The 15,240-nt window shown below is 38.4% G+C and overlaps 2 non-coding genes across 2 annotated transcripts; both read left to right on the top strand.

The window, feature by feature from the left end:
* The first annotated feature begins 456 nt into the window (after positions 1–456).
* Positions 457–530, top strand: TRNAI-AAU (transfer RNA isoleucine (anticodon AAU)). The gene has a single exon. It is a non-coding gene; the product is annotated as a tRNA-Ile (tRNA).
* A 1,532-nt stretch (positions 531–2,062) lies between these two features.
* Positions 2,063–2,136, top strand: TRNAI-AAU (transfer RNA isoleucine (anticodon AAU)). Its single transcript has one exon. It is a non-coding gene; the product is annotated as a tRNA-Ile (tRNA).
* Positions 2,137–15,240: the final 13,104 nt, after the last annotated feature.

Raw genomic sequence — 15,240 nt, 5'->3', positions numbered from 1 at the left:
AGCTAAGTCTATCATTAATTGTAATGCAGGGAAAACTAATCCAAGCAACTTGAAGCAAAATAGAAATATAATCTATTGTATGGCCAGAGATTTCAGTTTCTAAGCGTTTTTTAAGAAGTTTTGGGCAACTGGAATTCGATATAACTGTAAATATTGACAGCTAAGTCTATCACTAATTGTAATGCAGGCAAAAACTAATCCAAGCAATGGCGTAATTTACTGGCTCATCACGTGACAAGTTAGAGTGGTTGGTGGCAACATATTGCTCATAATATAAAAAAAGCTTGTCAATTCTCATTTAAGATTGGTTCCTATGCTTTTGATGGGCTCTCTAAGAATTAGTCAACTTTCAACGTATTTTACCTTTCACTGTGGACAGATCAAGCTTTGAGAGGTCAGTAGCTGGCTCAAAATTAGAGCAAGATCATTAAAAGAGAGTAGATATGGGGCAAAAGTGGCCAGTTAGCTTAATCGGTTAGAGCGTGGTGCTAATAACGCCAAGGTTGCGGGTTCGACCCCCGTGCTGGCCATTCCTTTGGCTTTCTGTTCACATCCAGTGACTTTTGGAAAAAGATCCGTAGGTTTTATCCATACAATGTGTAAAATTAATTTACAAGCTTGAAATAGCTTGGTTCGAGTAAGAGAGTGGCCATGTTACATCGTCGTTAACCTTAAAGTATGACCATGTAACGAATTGAAGCAAAATAGAAATATAATCTATTGTATGGCCAGAGATTTCAGTTTCTAAGCGTTTTTTAAGAAGTTTTGGGCAACTGGAATTCGATATAACTGTAAATATTGACAGATAAGTCTATCACTAATTGTAATGCAGGCAAAAACTAATCCAAGCAATGGCGTAATTTACTGGCTCATCACGTGACAAGTTAGAGTGGTTGGTGGCAACATATTGCTCATAATATAAAAAAAGCTTGTCAATTCTCATTTAAGATTGGTTCCTATGCTTTTGATGGGCTCTCTAAAAATTAGTCAACTTTCAACGTATTTTACCTTTCACTGTGGACAGATCAAGCTTTGAGAGGTCAGTAGCTGGCTCAAAATTAGAGCAAGTTCATTAAAAGAGAGTAGATATGGTGCAAATGTGGGCGGTTAACTCAATCGGTTAGAGCGTGGTGCTAATAACGCCAAGGTTGCGGGTTCGACCCCCGTGCTGGCCATTCCTTTGGCTTTCTGTTCACATCCAGTGACTTTTGGAAAAAGATCCGTAGGTTTTATCCATCCAATGTGTAAAATTAATTTACAAACTTGAAATAACTTGGTTTGAGTAAGAGAGTGGCCATGTTACATCGTCGTTAACCTTAAAGTATGACAGAGTAACGAATTGAAGCAAATTTTAAATATAATCTATTGTATGGCCAGAGATTTCAGTTTCTAAGCGTTTTTTAAGAAGTTTTGGGAAACTGGAATTCGATATAACTGTAAATATTGACAGCTAAGTCTATCACTAATTTTAATGCAGGCAAAACTAATCCAAGCGACTTGAAGCAAAATAGAAAAATAATCTATTTTATGGCCAGAGATTTCAGTTTCTAAGTGTTTTTTAAGAAGTTTTGGGCAACTGGAATTCGATATAACTGTAAATATTGACAGCTAAGTCTATCACTAATTGTAATGCAGGCAAAACTAATCCAAGCAACTTGAAGCAAAATAGAAATATAATCTATTGTATGGCCAGAGATTTCAGTTTCTAAGCGTTTTTTAAGAAGTTTTGGGCAACTGGAATTCGATATAACTGTAAATATTGACAGCTAAGTCTATCACTAATTGTAATGCAGGCAAAAACTAATCCAAGCAATGGCGTAATTTACTGGCTCATCACGTGACAAGTTAGAGTGGTTGGTGGCAACATATTGCTCATAATATAAAAAAAGCTTGTCAATTCTCATTTAAGATTGGTTCCTATGCTTTTGATGGGCTCTCTAAGAATTAGTCAACTTTCAACGTATTTTACCTTTCACTGTGGACAGATCAAGCTTTGAGAGGTCAGTAGCTGGCTCAAAATTAGAGCAAGATCATTAAAAGAGAGTAGATGTGGGGCAAAAGTGGCCAGTTAGCTTAATCGGTTAGAGCGTGGTGCTAATAACGCCAAGGTTGCGGGTTCGACCCCCGTGCTGGCCATTCCTTTGGCTTTCTGTTCACATCCAGTGACTTTTGGAAAAAGATCCGTAGGTTTTATCCATACAATGTGTAAAATTAATTTACAAGCTTGAAATAACTTGGTTCGAGTAAGAGAGTGGCCATGTTACATCGTCGTTAACCTTAAAGTATGACCATGTAACGAATTGAAGCAAAATAGAAATATAATCTATTGTATGGCCAGAGATTTCAGTTTCTAAGCGTTTTTTAAGAAGTTTTGGGCAACTGGAATTCGATATAACTGTAAATATTGACAGATAAGTCTATCACTAATTGTAATGCAGGCAAAAACTAATCCAAGCAATGGCGTAATTTACTGGCTCATCACGTGACAAGTTAGAGTGGTTGGTGGCAACATATTGCTCATAATATAAAAAAATCTTGTCAATTCTCATTTAAGATTGGTTCCTATGCTTTTGATGGGCTCTCTAAAAATTAGTCAACTTTCAACGTATTTTACCTTTCACTGTGGACAGATCAAGCTTTGAGAGGTCAGTAGCTGGCTCAAAATTAGAGCAAGTTCATTAAAAGAGAGTAGATATGGTGCAAATGTGGGCGGTTAGCTCAATCGGTTAGAGCGTGGTGCTAATAACGCCAAGGTTGCGGGTTCGACCCCCGTGCTGGCCATTCCTTTGGCTTTCTGTTCACATCCAGTGACTATTGGAAAAAGATCCGTAGGTTTTATCCATCCAATGTGTAAAATTAATTTACAAACTTGAAATAACTTGGTTTGAGTAAGAGAGTGGCCATGTTACATCGTCGTTAACCTTAAAGTATGACAGAGTAACGAATTGAAGCAAATTTTAAATATAATCTATTGTATGGCCAAAGATTTCAGTTTCTAAGCGTTTTTTAAGAAGTTTTGGGCAACTGGAATTCGATATAACTGTAAATATTGACAGCTAAGTCTATCACTAATTTTAATGCAGGCAAAACTAATCCAAGCGACTTGAAGCAAAATAGAAAAATAATCTATTTTATGGCCAGAGATTTCAGTTTCTAAGTGTTTTTTAAGAAGTTTTGGGCAACTGGAATTCGATATAACTGTAAATATTGACAGCTAAGTCTATCACTAATTGTAATGCAGGCAAAACTAATCCAAGCAACTTGACGCAAAATAGAAATATAATCTATTGTATGGCCAGAGATTTCAGTTTCTAAGCGTTTTTTAAGAAGTTTTGGGCAACTGGATTTCGATATAACTGTAAATATTGACAGCTAAGTCTATCACTAATTGTAATGCAGGCAAAAACTAATCCAAGCAATGGCGTAATTTACTGGCTCATCACGTGACAAGTTAGAGTGGTTGGTGGCAACATATTGCTCATAATATAAAAAAAGCTTGTCAATTCTCATTTAAGATTGGTTCCTATGCTTTTGATGGGCTCTCTAAGAAATAGTCAACTTTCATTGTATTTTACCTTTCACCGTGGACAGATCAAGCTTTGAGAGGTCAGTAGATGGCTCAAAATTAGAGCAAGATCATTAAAAGAGAGTAGATATGGGGCAAAAGTGGCTGGTTAGCTCAATCGGTTAGAGCGTGGTGCTAATAACGCCAAGGTTGCACGTTCGGCCCCCGTGCTGGCCATTCCTTTGGCTTTCTGTTCACATCCAGTGACTTTTGGAAAAAGATCCGTAGGTTTTATCCATCCAATGTGTAAAATTAATTTACAAACTTGAAATAACTTGGTTAGAGTAAGAGAGTGGCCATGTTACATCGTCGTTACCCTTAAAGTATGACAGAGTAACGAATTGAATCAAAATAGAAATATAATCTATTGTTTGGCCAGAGATTTCAGTTTCTAAGCGTTTTTTAAGAAGTTTTGGGCAACTGGAATTCGATATAACTGTAAATATTGACAGCTAAGTCTATCACTAATTGTAATGCAGGCAAAAACTAATCCAAGCAATGAAGTAATTTACTGGCTCATCACGTGACAAGTTAGAGTGGTTGATGGCAACATATTGCTCATAATATAAAAAAAGCTTGTCAATTCTCATTTAAGATTGGTTCCTATGGTTTTGATGGGCTCTCTAAGAATTAGTCAACTTTCAACGTATTTTACCTTTCACTGTGGACAGATCAAGCTTTGAGAGGTCAGTAGCTGGCTCAAAATTAGAGCAAGTTCATTAAAAGAGAGTAGATATGTGGCAAAAGTGGCCGGTTAGCTCAATCGGTTCACATCGAGTGACTTTTGGAAAAAGAGCCGTAGGTTTTATCCATCCAATGTGTAAAATTAATTTACAAACTTGAAATAACTTGGTTAGAGTAAGAGAGTGGCCATGTTACATCGTCGTTAACCTTAAAGTATGACAGAGTAACGAATTGAAGCAAAATAGAAATATAATCTATTGTATGGCCAAGGATTTCAGTTTCTAAGCGTTTTTTAAGAAGTTTTGGGCAACTGGAATTCGATATAACTGTAAATATTGACAGCTAAGTCTATCACTAATTGTAATGCAGGCAAAAACTAATCCAAGCAATGGCGTAATTTACTGGCTCATCACGTGACAAGTTAGAGTGGTTGGTGGCAACATATTGCTCATAATATAAAAAAAGCTTGTCAATTCTCATTTAAGATTTGTTCCTATGCTTTTGATGGGCTCTCTAAGAATTAGTCAACTTTCAACGTATTTTACCTTTCACTGTGGACAGATCAAGCTTTGAGAGGTCAGTAGCTGGCTCAAAATTAGAGCAAGTTCATTAAAAGAGAGTAGATATGGGGTAAAAGTGGCCGGTTAGCTCAATCGGTTAGAGCGTGGTGCTAATAAAGCCAAGGTTGCGGGTTCGACCCCCGTGCTGGCCATTCCTTTGGCTTTCTGTTCACATCCAGTGACTTTTGGAAAAAGATCCGTAGGTTTTATTCATCCAATGTGTAAAATTAATTTACAAACTTGAAATAACTTGGTTCGAGTAAGAGAGTGGCCATGTTACATCGTCGTTAACCTTAAAGTATGACAGAGTAACGAATTGAAGCAAAATAGAAATATAATCTATTGTATGGCCAGAGATTTCAGTTTCTAAGCGTTTTTTAAGAAGTTTTGGGCAACTGGAATTCGATATAACTGTAAATATTGACAGATAAGTCTATCACTAATTGTAATGCAGGCAAAAACTAATCCAAGCAATGGCGTAATTTACTGGCTCATCACGTGACAAGTTAGAGTGGTTGGTGGCAACATATTGCTCATAATATAAAAAAAGCTTGTCAATTCTCATTTAAGATTGGTTCCTATGCTTTTGATGGGCTCTCTAAAAATTAGTCAACTTTCAACGTATTTTACCTTTCACTGTGGACAGATCAAGCTTTGAGAGGTCAGTAGCTGGCTCAAAATTAGAGCAAGTTCATTAAAAGAGAGTAGATATGGTGCAAATGTGGGCGGTTAGCTCAATCGGTTAGAGCGTGGTGCTAATAACGCCAAGGTTGCGGGTTCGACCCCCGTGCTGGCCATTCCTTTGGCTTTCTGTTCACATCCAGTGACTTTTGGAAAAAGATCCGTAGGTTTTATCCATCCAATGTGTAAAATTAATTTACAAACTTGAAATAACTTGGTTAGAGTAAGAGAGTGGCCATGTTACATCGTCGTTAACCTTAAAGTATGACAGAGTAACGAATTGAAGCAAAATGGAAATATAATCTATTGTATGGCCAGAGATTTCAGTTTCTAAGCGTTTTTTAAGAAGTTTTGGGCAACTGGAATTCGATATAACTGTAAATATTGACAGCTAAGTCTATCATTAATTGTAATGCAGGCAAAACTAATCCAAGCAACTTGAAGCAAAATACAAATATAATCTATTGTATGGCCAGAGATTTCAGTTTCTAAGCGTTTTTTAAGAAGTTTTGGGCAACTGGAATTCGATATAACTGGAAATATTGACAGCTAAGTCTATCATTAATTGTAATGCAGGGAAAACTAATCCAAGCAACTTGAAGCAAAATAGAAATATAATCTATTGTATGGCCAGAGATTTCAGTTTCTAAGCGTTTTTTAAGAAGTTTTGGGCAACTGGAATTCGATATAACTGTAAATATTGACAGCTAAGTCTATCACTAATTGTAATGCAGGCAAAAACTAATCCAAGCAATGGCGTAATTTACTGGCTCATCACGTGACAAGTTAGAGTGGTTGGTGGCAACATATTGCTCATAATATAAAAAAAGCTTGTCAATTCTCATTTAAGATTGGTTCCTATGCTTTTGATGGGCTCTCTAAGAATTAGTCAACTTTCAACGTATTTTACCTTTCACTGTGGACAGATCAAGCTTTGAGAGGTCAGTAGCTGGCTCAAAATTAGAGCAAGATCATTAAAAGAGAGTAGATATGGGGCAAAAGTGGCCAGTTAGCTTAATCGGTTAGAGCGTGGTGCTAATAACGCCAAGGTTGAGGGTTCGACCCCCGTGCTGGCCATTCCTTCGGCTTTCTGTTCACACCCAGTGACTTTTGGAAAAAGATCCGTAGGTTTTATCCATCCAATGTGTAAAATTAATTTACAAACTTGAAATAACTTGGTTAGAGTAAGAGAGTGGCCATGTTACATCGTCGTTAACCTTAAAGTATGACAGAGTAACGAATTGAAGCAAAATAGAAATATAATCTATTGTATGGCCAGAGATTTCAGTTTCTAAGCGTTTTTTAAGAAGTTTTGGGCAACTGGAATTCGATATAACTGTAAATATTGACAGCTAAGTCTATCACTAATTGTAATGCAGGCAAAACTAATCCAAGCAATGGCGTAATTTACTGGCTCATCACGTGACAAGTTAGAGTGGTTGGTGGCAACATATTGCTCATAATATAAAAAAACTTGTCAATTCTCATTTAAGATTGGTTCCTATGCTTTTGATGGGCTCTCTAAGAATTAGTCAACTTTCAACGTATTTTACCTTTCACTGTGGACAGATCAAGCTTTGAGAGGTCAGTAGCTGGCTAAAAATTAGAGCAAGTTCATTAAAAGAGAGTAGATATGGGGCAAAAGTGGCAGGTTAGCTCAATCGGTTAGAGCGTGGTGCTAATAAAGCCAAAGTTGCGGGTTCAACCTCCGTGCTGGCCATTCCTTTGGCTTTCTGTTCACATCCAGTGACTTTTGGAAAAAGATCCATAGATTTTATCCATCCAATGTGTAAAATTAATTTACAAACTTGAAATAACTTCATTTAAGATTGGTTCTTATGCTTTTGATGGGCTCTCTAAGAATTAGTCAACTTTCAACGTATTTTACCTTTCACTGTGGACAGATCAAGCTTTGAGAGGTCAGTAGCTGGCTCAAAATTAGAGCAAGTTCATTAAAAGAGAGTAGATATGGGGCAAAAGTGGCCGGTTAGCTCAATCGGTTAGAGCGTGGTGCTAATAACGCCAAGGTTGCGGGTCCGACCCCCGTGCTGGCCATTCCTTTGGCTTTCTGTTCACATCCAGTGACTTTTGGAAAAAGATCCGTAGGTTTTATCCATCCAATGTGTAAACTAATTTACAAACTTGAAATAACTTGGTTAGAGTAAGAGAGTGGCCATGTTACATCGTCGTTAACCTTAAAGTATGACAGAGTAACGAATTGAAGCAAAATAGAAATATAAACTATTGTATGGCCAGAGATTTCAGTTTCTAAGCGTTTTTTAAGAAGTTTTGGGCAACTGGAATTCGATATAACTGTAAATATTGACAGATAAGTCTATCACTTATTGTAATGCAGGCAAAAACTAATCCAAGCAATGGCGTAATTTACTGGCTCATCACGTGACAAGTTAGAGTGGTTGGTGGCAACATATTGCTCAGAATATAAAAAAAGCTTGTCAATTCTCATTTAAGGTTGGTTCCTATGCTTTTGATGGGCTCTCTAAGAGTTAGTCAACTTTCAACGTATTTTACCTTTCACTGTGGACAGATCAAGCTTTGAGAGGTCAGTAGCTGGCTCAAAATTAAAGCAAGTTCATTAAAAGAGAGTAGATGTGGGGCAAAAGTGGCCGGTTAGCTCAATCGGTTAAAGCGTGGTGCTAATAACACCAAGCTTGCGGGTTCAACCCCCGTGCTGGCCATTCCTTTGGCTTTCTGTTCACATCCAGTGACTTTTGGAAAAAGATCCGTAGGTTTTATCCATCCAATGTGTAAAATTAATTTACAAACTTGAAATAACTTGGTTAGAGTAAGAGAGTGGCCATGTTACATCGTCGTTAACCTTAAAGTATGACAGAGTAACGAATTGAAGAAAAATGGAAATATAATCTATTGTATGGCCAGAGATTTCAGTTTCTAAGCATTTTTTTAGAAGTTTTGGGCAACTGGAATTCGATATAACTGTAAATATTGACAGCTAAGTCTATCATTAATTGTAATGCAGGCAAAACTAATCCAAGCAACTTGAAGCAAAATACAAATATAATCTATTGTATGGCCAGAGATTTCAGTTTCTAAGCGTTTTTTAAGAAGTTTTGGGCAACTGGAATTCGATATAACTGGAAATATTGACAGCTAAGTCTATCATTAATTGTAATGCAGGGAAAACTAATCCAAGCAACTTGAAGCAAATTAGAAATATAATCTATTGTATGGCCAGAGATTTCAGTTTCTAAGCGTTTTTTAAGAAGTTTTGGGCAACTGGAATTCGATATAACTGTAAATATTGACAGCTAAGTCTATCACTAATTGTAATGGAGGCAAAAACTAATCCAAGCAATGGCGTAATTTACTGGCTCATCACGTGACAAGTTAGAGTGGTTGGTGGCAACATATTGCTCATAATATAAAAAAAGCTTGTCAATTCTCGTTTAAGATTGGTTCCTATGCTTTTGATGGGCTCTCTAAGAATTAGTCAACTTTCAACGTATTTTACCTTTCACTGTGGACAGATCAAGCTTTGAGAGGTAAGTAGCTGGCAAAAAAAAAAGAAAAAAAAAAGATCCGTAGGTTTTATCCATCCAATGTGTAAAATTAATTTACAAACTTGAAATAACTTGGTTAGAGTAAGAGAGTGGCCATGTTACATCGTCATTAACCTTAAAGTATGACAGAGTAATGAATTGAAGCAAAATAGAAATATAATCTATTGTATGGCCAGAGATTTCAGTTTCTAAGTGTTTTTTAAGAAGTTTTGGGCAACTGGAATTCGATATAACTGTAAATATTGACAGCTAAGTCTATCACTAATTGTAATGCAGGCAAAAACTAATCCAAGCAATGGCGTAATTTACTGGCTCATCACGTGACAAGTTAGAATGGTTGGTGGCAACATATTGCTCATAATATAAAAAAAGCTTGTCAATTCTCATTTAAGATTGGTTCCTATGCTTTTGATGGGCTCTCTAAGAATTAGTCAACTTTCAACGTATTTTACCTTTCACTGTGGACAGATCAAGCTTTGAGAGGTCAGTAGCTGGCTCAAAATTAGAGCAAGTTCATTAAAAGAGAGTAGATAAGGGACAAAAGTGGCCGGTTAGCTCAATTGGTTAGAGCGTGGTGCTAATAACGCCAAGGTTGCGGGTTTGACCACCGTGCTGGCCATTTCTTTGGCTTTTTGTTCACATCCAGTGACTTTTGGAAAAAGATCCGTAGGTTTTATCCATCCAATGTGTAAAATTAATTTACAAACTTGAAATAACTTGGTTAGAGTAAGAGAGTGGCCATGTTACATCGTCGTTAACCTTAAAGTATGACAGAGTAACGAATTGAAGCAAAATGGAAATATAATCTATTGTATGGCCAGAGATTTCAGTTTCTAAGCGTTTTTTAAGAAGTTTTGGGCAACAGGAATTCGATATAACTGTAAATATTGACAGCTAAGTCTATCATTAATTGTAATGCAGGCAAAACTAATCCAAACAACTTGAAGCAAAATAGAAATATAATCTATTGTATGGCCAGAGATTTCAGTTTCTAAGCGTTTTTTAAGAAGTTTTGGGCAACTGGAATTCGATATAACTGTAAATATTGACAGCCAAGTCTATCACTAATTGTAATGCAGGCAAAAACTAATCCAAGCAATGGCGTAATTTACTGGCTCATCACGTTACAAGTTAGAGTGGTTGGTGGCAACATATTGCTCATAATATAAAAAAAGCTTGTCAATTCTCATTTAAGATTGGTTCCTATGCTTTTGATGGGCTCTCTAAGAATTAGTCAACTTTCAACGTATTTTACCTTTCACTGTGGACAGATCAAGCTTTGAGAGTTCAGTAGCTGGCTCAAAATTAGAGCAAGTTCATTAAAAGAGAGTAGATATTGGGCAAAAGTGGCCAGTTAGCTCAATCGGTTAGAGCGTGTTGCTAATAACGCCAAGGTTGTTGGGTCGACCCCCGTGCTGGCCATTCCTTTGGCTTTCTGTTCACATCCAGTGACTTTTGGAAAAAGATCCGTAGGTTTTATCCATCCAATGTGTAAAATTAATTTACAAACTTGAAATAACTTGGTTAGAGTAAGAGAGTGGCCATGTTACATCGTCGTTAACCTTAAAGTATGACAGAGTAACGAATTGAAGCAAAATAGAAATATAATCTATTGTATGCTCAGAGATTTCAGTTTCTAAGCATTTTTTAAGAAGTTTTGGGCAACTGGAATTCGATATAACTGTAAATATTGACAGCTAAGTCTATCACTAATTGTAATGCAGGCAAAAACTAATCCAAGCAATGGCGTAATTTACTGGCTCATCACGTGACAAGTTAGAGTGGTTGGTGGCAACATATTGCTCATAATATAAAAAAAGCTTGTCAATTCTCATTTAAGATTGGTTCCTATGCTTTTGATGGGCTCTCTAAGAATTAGTCAACTTTCAACGTATTTTACCTTTCACTGTGGACAGATCAAGCTTTGAGAGGTCAGTAGCTGGCTCAAAATTAGAGCAAGTTCATTAAAAGAGAGTAGATATGGAGCAAAAGTGGCCGGTTAGCTCAGTCGGTTAGAGCGAGGTGCTAATAACGCCAAGGTTGCGGGTTCGACCCCCATTCTGGCCATTCCTTTGGCTTTCTGTTCACATCCAGTGACTTTTGGAAAAAGATCCGTAGGTTTTATCCATCCAATGTGTAAAATTAATTTACAAACTTGAAATAACTTGGTTAGAGTAAGAGAGTGGCCATTTTACATCGTCGTTAACCTTAAAGTGTGACAGAGTAACGAATTGAAGCAAAATAGAAATATAATCTATTGTATGGCCAGAGATTTCAGTTTCTAAGCGTTTTTTAAGAAGTTTTGGGCAACTGGAATTCGATATAACTGTAAATATTGACAGCTAAGTCTATCACTAATTGTAATGCAGGCAAAACTAATCCAAGCGACTTGAAGCAAAATAGAAAAATAATCTATTTTATGGCCAGAGATTTCAGTTTCTAAGCGTTTTTTAAGAAGTTTTGGGCAACTGGAATTCGATATAACTGTAAATATTGACAGCTAAGTCTATTACTAATTGTAATGCAGGCAAAACGAATCCAAGCAACTTGAAGCAAAATAGAAATATAATCTATTGTATGGCCAGAGATTTCAGTTTCTAAGCGTTTTTTAAGAAGTTTTGGGCAACTGGAATTCGATATAACTGTAAATATTGACAGCTAAGTCTATCACTAATTCTAATGCAGGCAAAAACTAATCCAAGCAATGGCGTAATTTACTGGCTCATCACGTGACAAGTTAGAGTGGTTGGTGGCAACATATTGCTCATAATATAAAAAAAGCTTGTCAATTCTCATTTAAGATTGGTTCCTATGCTTTTGATGGGCTCTCTAAGAATTAGTCAACTTTCAACATATTTTACCTTTCACTGTGGACAGATCAATCTTTGAGAGGTCAGTAGCTGGCTCAAAATTAGAGCAAGTTCATTAAAAGAGAGTAGATATGGGGCAAAAGTGGCTGGTTAGCTCAATCGGTTAGAGTGTGGTGCTAATAACGCCAAGGTTGTGGGTTCGACCCCCGTGCTGGCCATTCCTTTGGCTTTCTGTTCACATCCAGTGACTTTTGGAAAAAGATCCGTAGGTTTTATTCATCCAATGTGTAAAATTAGTTTACAAACTTGAAATAACTTGGTTAGAGTAAGAGAGTGGCCATGTTACATCGTCGTTAACCTTAAAGTATGACAGAGTAACGAATTGAAGCAAAATAGAAATATAATCTATTGTATGGTCAGAGATTTCAGTTTCTAACCTTTTTTATAAGAAGTTTTAGGCAACTGGAATTCGATATAACTGTAAATATTGACAGCTAAGTCTATCACTAATTGTAATGCAGGCAAAAACTAATCCAAGCAATGGCGTAAGTTACTGGCTCATCACGTGACAAGTTAGAGTGGTTGGTGGCAACATATTGCTCATAATATAAAAAAAGCTTGTCAATTCTCATTTAAGATTGGTTCCTATGCTTTTGATGGGCTCTCTAAGAATTAGTCAACTTTCAACGTATTTTACCTTTCACTGTGGACAGATCAAGCTTTGAGAGGTCAGTAGCTGGCTCAAAATTAGAGCAAGTTCATTAAAGGAGAGTAGATATGGGGCAAAAGTGGTCGGTTAGCTCAATCGGTTAGAGCGTGGTGCTAATAACAAGACATGAGCGAACCGGTCCCGGGTCGGCTCGCCGAACGGAGGTCCCGTTCGAGTTCGGCTCGTCAAACGTTCGACGAACCGAACTCGAACTGCATAGGAAACAATGGCAGGCAATCACAAACACAGAAAAACACCTAGAAAACACCCTCAAGGGTGTCCAAAAGGTGACAAACAACTCACAACACAAACACATGGGAAAGTGACAAGGACATATACTCATGCGAAAACAAAAGTACCGGACAAGGAAAAAGAGGAGACACAGATATAGATATGGCACGCCCTTCTAAAATTATGTAAAACACCGCAAGGTGACTCCAAGCGGAGTCTCTCTTTTTTTCCAAAAATTGTGCCCCACACACACCCACCCAGTCAGTGGCAGCACTTGTGCCCCAGTTGTACAATTCACAACTAGATTTGCATCAAGCACATTCAAAAATACGGCCTAATTAACCGTCCCCAGGATGACACCAGCGTAGGTAGCAAAGTCTTTCCTGATCCCAGCTCTGTTCATCTTGGCTTCTTTTAAAAACACAGCAAGCAAGGGTTACTCCAAGCGGAGTCTCCCTTTTTTTCCAAAAATTGTGCCCCACACACACCCACCCATTCAGTGGCAGCACTTGTGCCCTAGTTGTGCACGTCACAGCTAGATTTGCATCAAGCACATTCAAAAATACGCTATTCTTAACCGTCCCCAGGATGACACCAGGGTAGGTAGCAAAGTCTTTCCTGATCCCAGCTCTGTTCATCTTGGCTTCTTTTAAAAACACAGCAAGCAAGGGTTACTCCAAGCGGAGACTCCCTTTTTTTTCAAAAATTGTGCCCCACACACACCCACCCATTCAGTGGCAGCACTTGTGCCCTAGTTGTGCACTTCACAGCTAGATTTGCATCAAGCACATTCAAAAATACGGCCTAATTAACCGTTTCCAGGATGACACCAGGGTAGGTAGCAAAGTCTTTCCTGATCCCAGCTCTGTTCATCTTGGCTTCTTTTAAAAACACAGCAAGCAAGGGTTACTCCAAGCGGAGTCTCCCTTTTTTTCCAAAAATTGTGCCCCACACACACCCACCCATTCAGTGGCAGCACTTGTGCCCCAGTTGTACAATTCACAGCTAGATTTGCATCAAGCACATTCAAAAATACGGCCTAATTAACCGTCCCCAGGATGACACCAGGGTAGGTAGCAAAGTCTTTCCTGATCCCAGCTCTGTTCATCTTGGCTTCTTTTAAAAACACAGCAAGCAAGGGTTACTCCAAGCGGAGTCTCCCTTTTTTTCCAAAAATTGTGCCCCACACACACCCACCCATTCAGTGGCAGCACTTGTGCCCTAGTTGTGCACTTCACAGCTAGATTTGCATCAAGCACATTCAAAAATACGCTATTCTTAACCGTCCCCAGGATGACACCAGGGTAGGTAGCAAAGTCTTTCCTGATCCCAGCTCTGTTCATCTTGGCTTCTTTTAAAAACACAGCAAGCAAGGGTTACTCCAAGCAGAGTCTCCCTTTTTTTCCAAAAATTGTGCCCCACACACACCCACCCATTCAGTGGCAGCACTTGTGCCCTAGTTGTGCACTTCACAGCTAGATTTGCATCAAGCACATTCAAAAATACGGCCTAATTAACCGTCCCCAGGATGACACCAGGGTAGGTAGCAAAGTCTTTCCTGATCCCAGCTCTGTTCATCTTGGCTTCTTTTAAAAACACAGCAAGCAAGGGTTACTCCAAGCGGAGTCTCCCTTTTTTTCCAAAAATTGTGCCCCACACACACCCACCCATTCAGTGGCAGCACTTGTGCCCCAGTTGTACAATTCACAGCTAGATTTGCATCAAGCACATTCAAAAATACGGGCTTATTAACCGTCCCCAGGATGACACCAGGGTAGGTAGCAAAGTCTTTCCTGATTCCAGCTCTGTTCATCTTGGCTTCTTTTAAAAACACAGCAAGCAAGGGTTACTCCAAGCGGAGTCTCCCTTTTTTTCCAAAAATTGTGCCCCACACACACCCACCCATTCAGTGGCAGCACTTGTGCCCCAGTTGTACAATTCACAGCTAGATTTGCATCAAGCACATTCAAAAATACGGCCTAATTAACCGTCCCCAGGATGACACCAGGGTAGGTAGCAAAGTCTTTCCTGATCCCAGCTCTGTTCATCTTGGCTTCTTTTAAAAACACATCAAGCAAGGGTTACTCCAAGCGGAGTCTCCCTTTTTTTCCAAAAATTGTGCCCCACACACACCCACCCATTCAGTGGCAGCACTTGTGCCCCAGTTGTACAATTCACAGCTAGATTTGCATCAAGCACATTCAAAAATACGGCCTAATTAACCGTCCCCAGGATGACACCAGGGTAGGTAGCAAAGTCTTTCCTGATCCCAGCTCTGTTCATCTTGGCTTCTTTTAAAAACACAGCAAGCAAGGGTTACTCCAAGCTGAGTCTCCCTTTTTTTCCAAAAATTGTGTCCCACACACACCCACCCATTCAGTGGCAGCACTTGTGCCCCAGTTGTACAATTCACAGCTAGATTTGCATCAAGCACATTCAAAAATACGGCCTAATTAAC

This window comes from Anomaloglossus baeobatrachus, chromosome 4 (assembly GCF_048569485.1).
Source record: "Anomaloglossus baeobatrachus isolate aAnoBae1 chromosome 4, aAnoBae1.hap1, whole genome shotgun sequence".
Lineage (NCBI taxonomy): Eukaryota > Metazoa > Chordata > Amphibia > Anura > Aromobatidae > Anomaloglossus > Anomaloglossus baeobatrachus.
The sequence above is the reverse complement of the archived record's forward strand: the minus strand, read 5'-3'. Positions and strand labels throughout refer to the sequence as shown.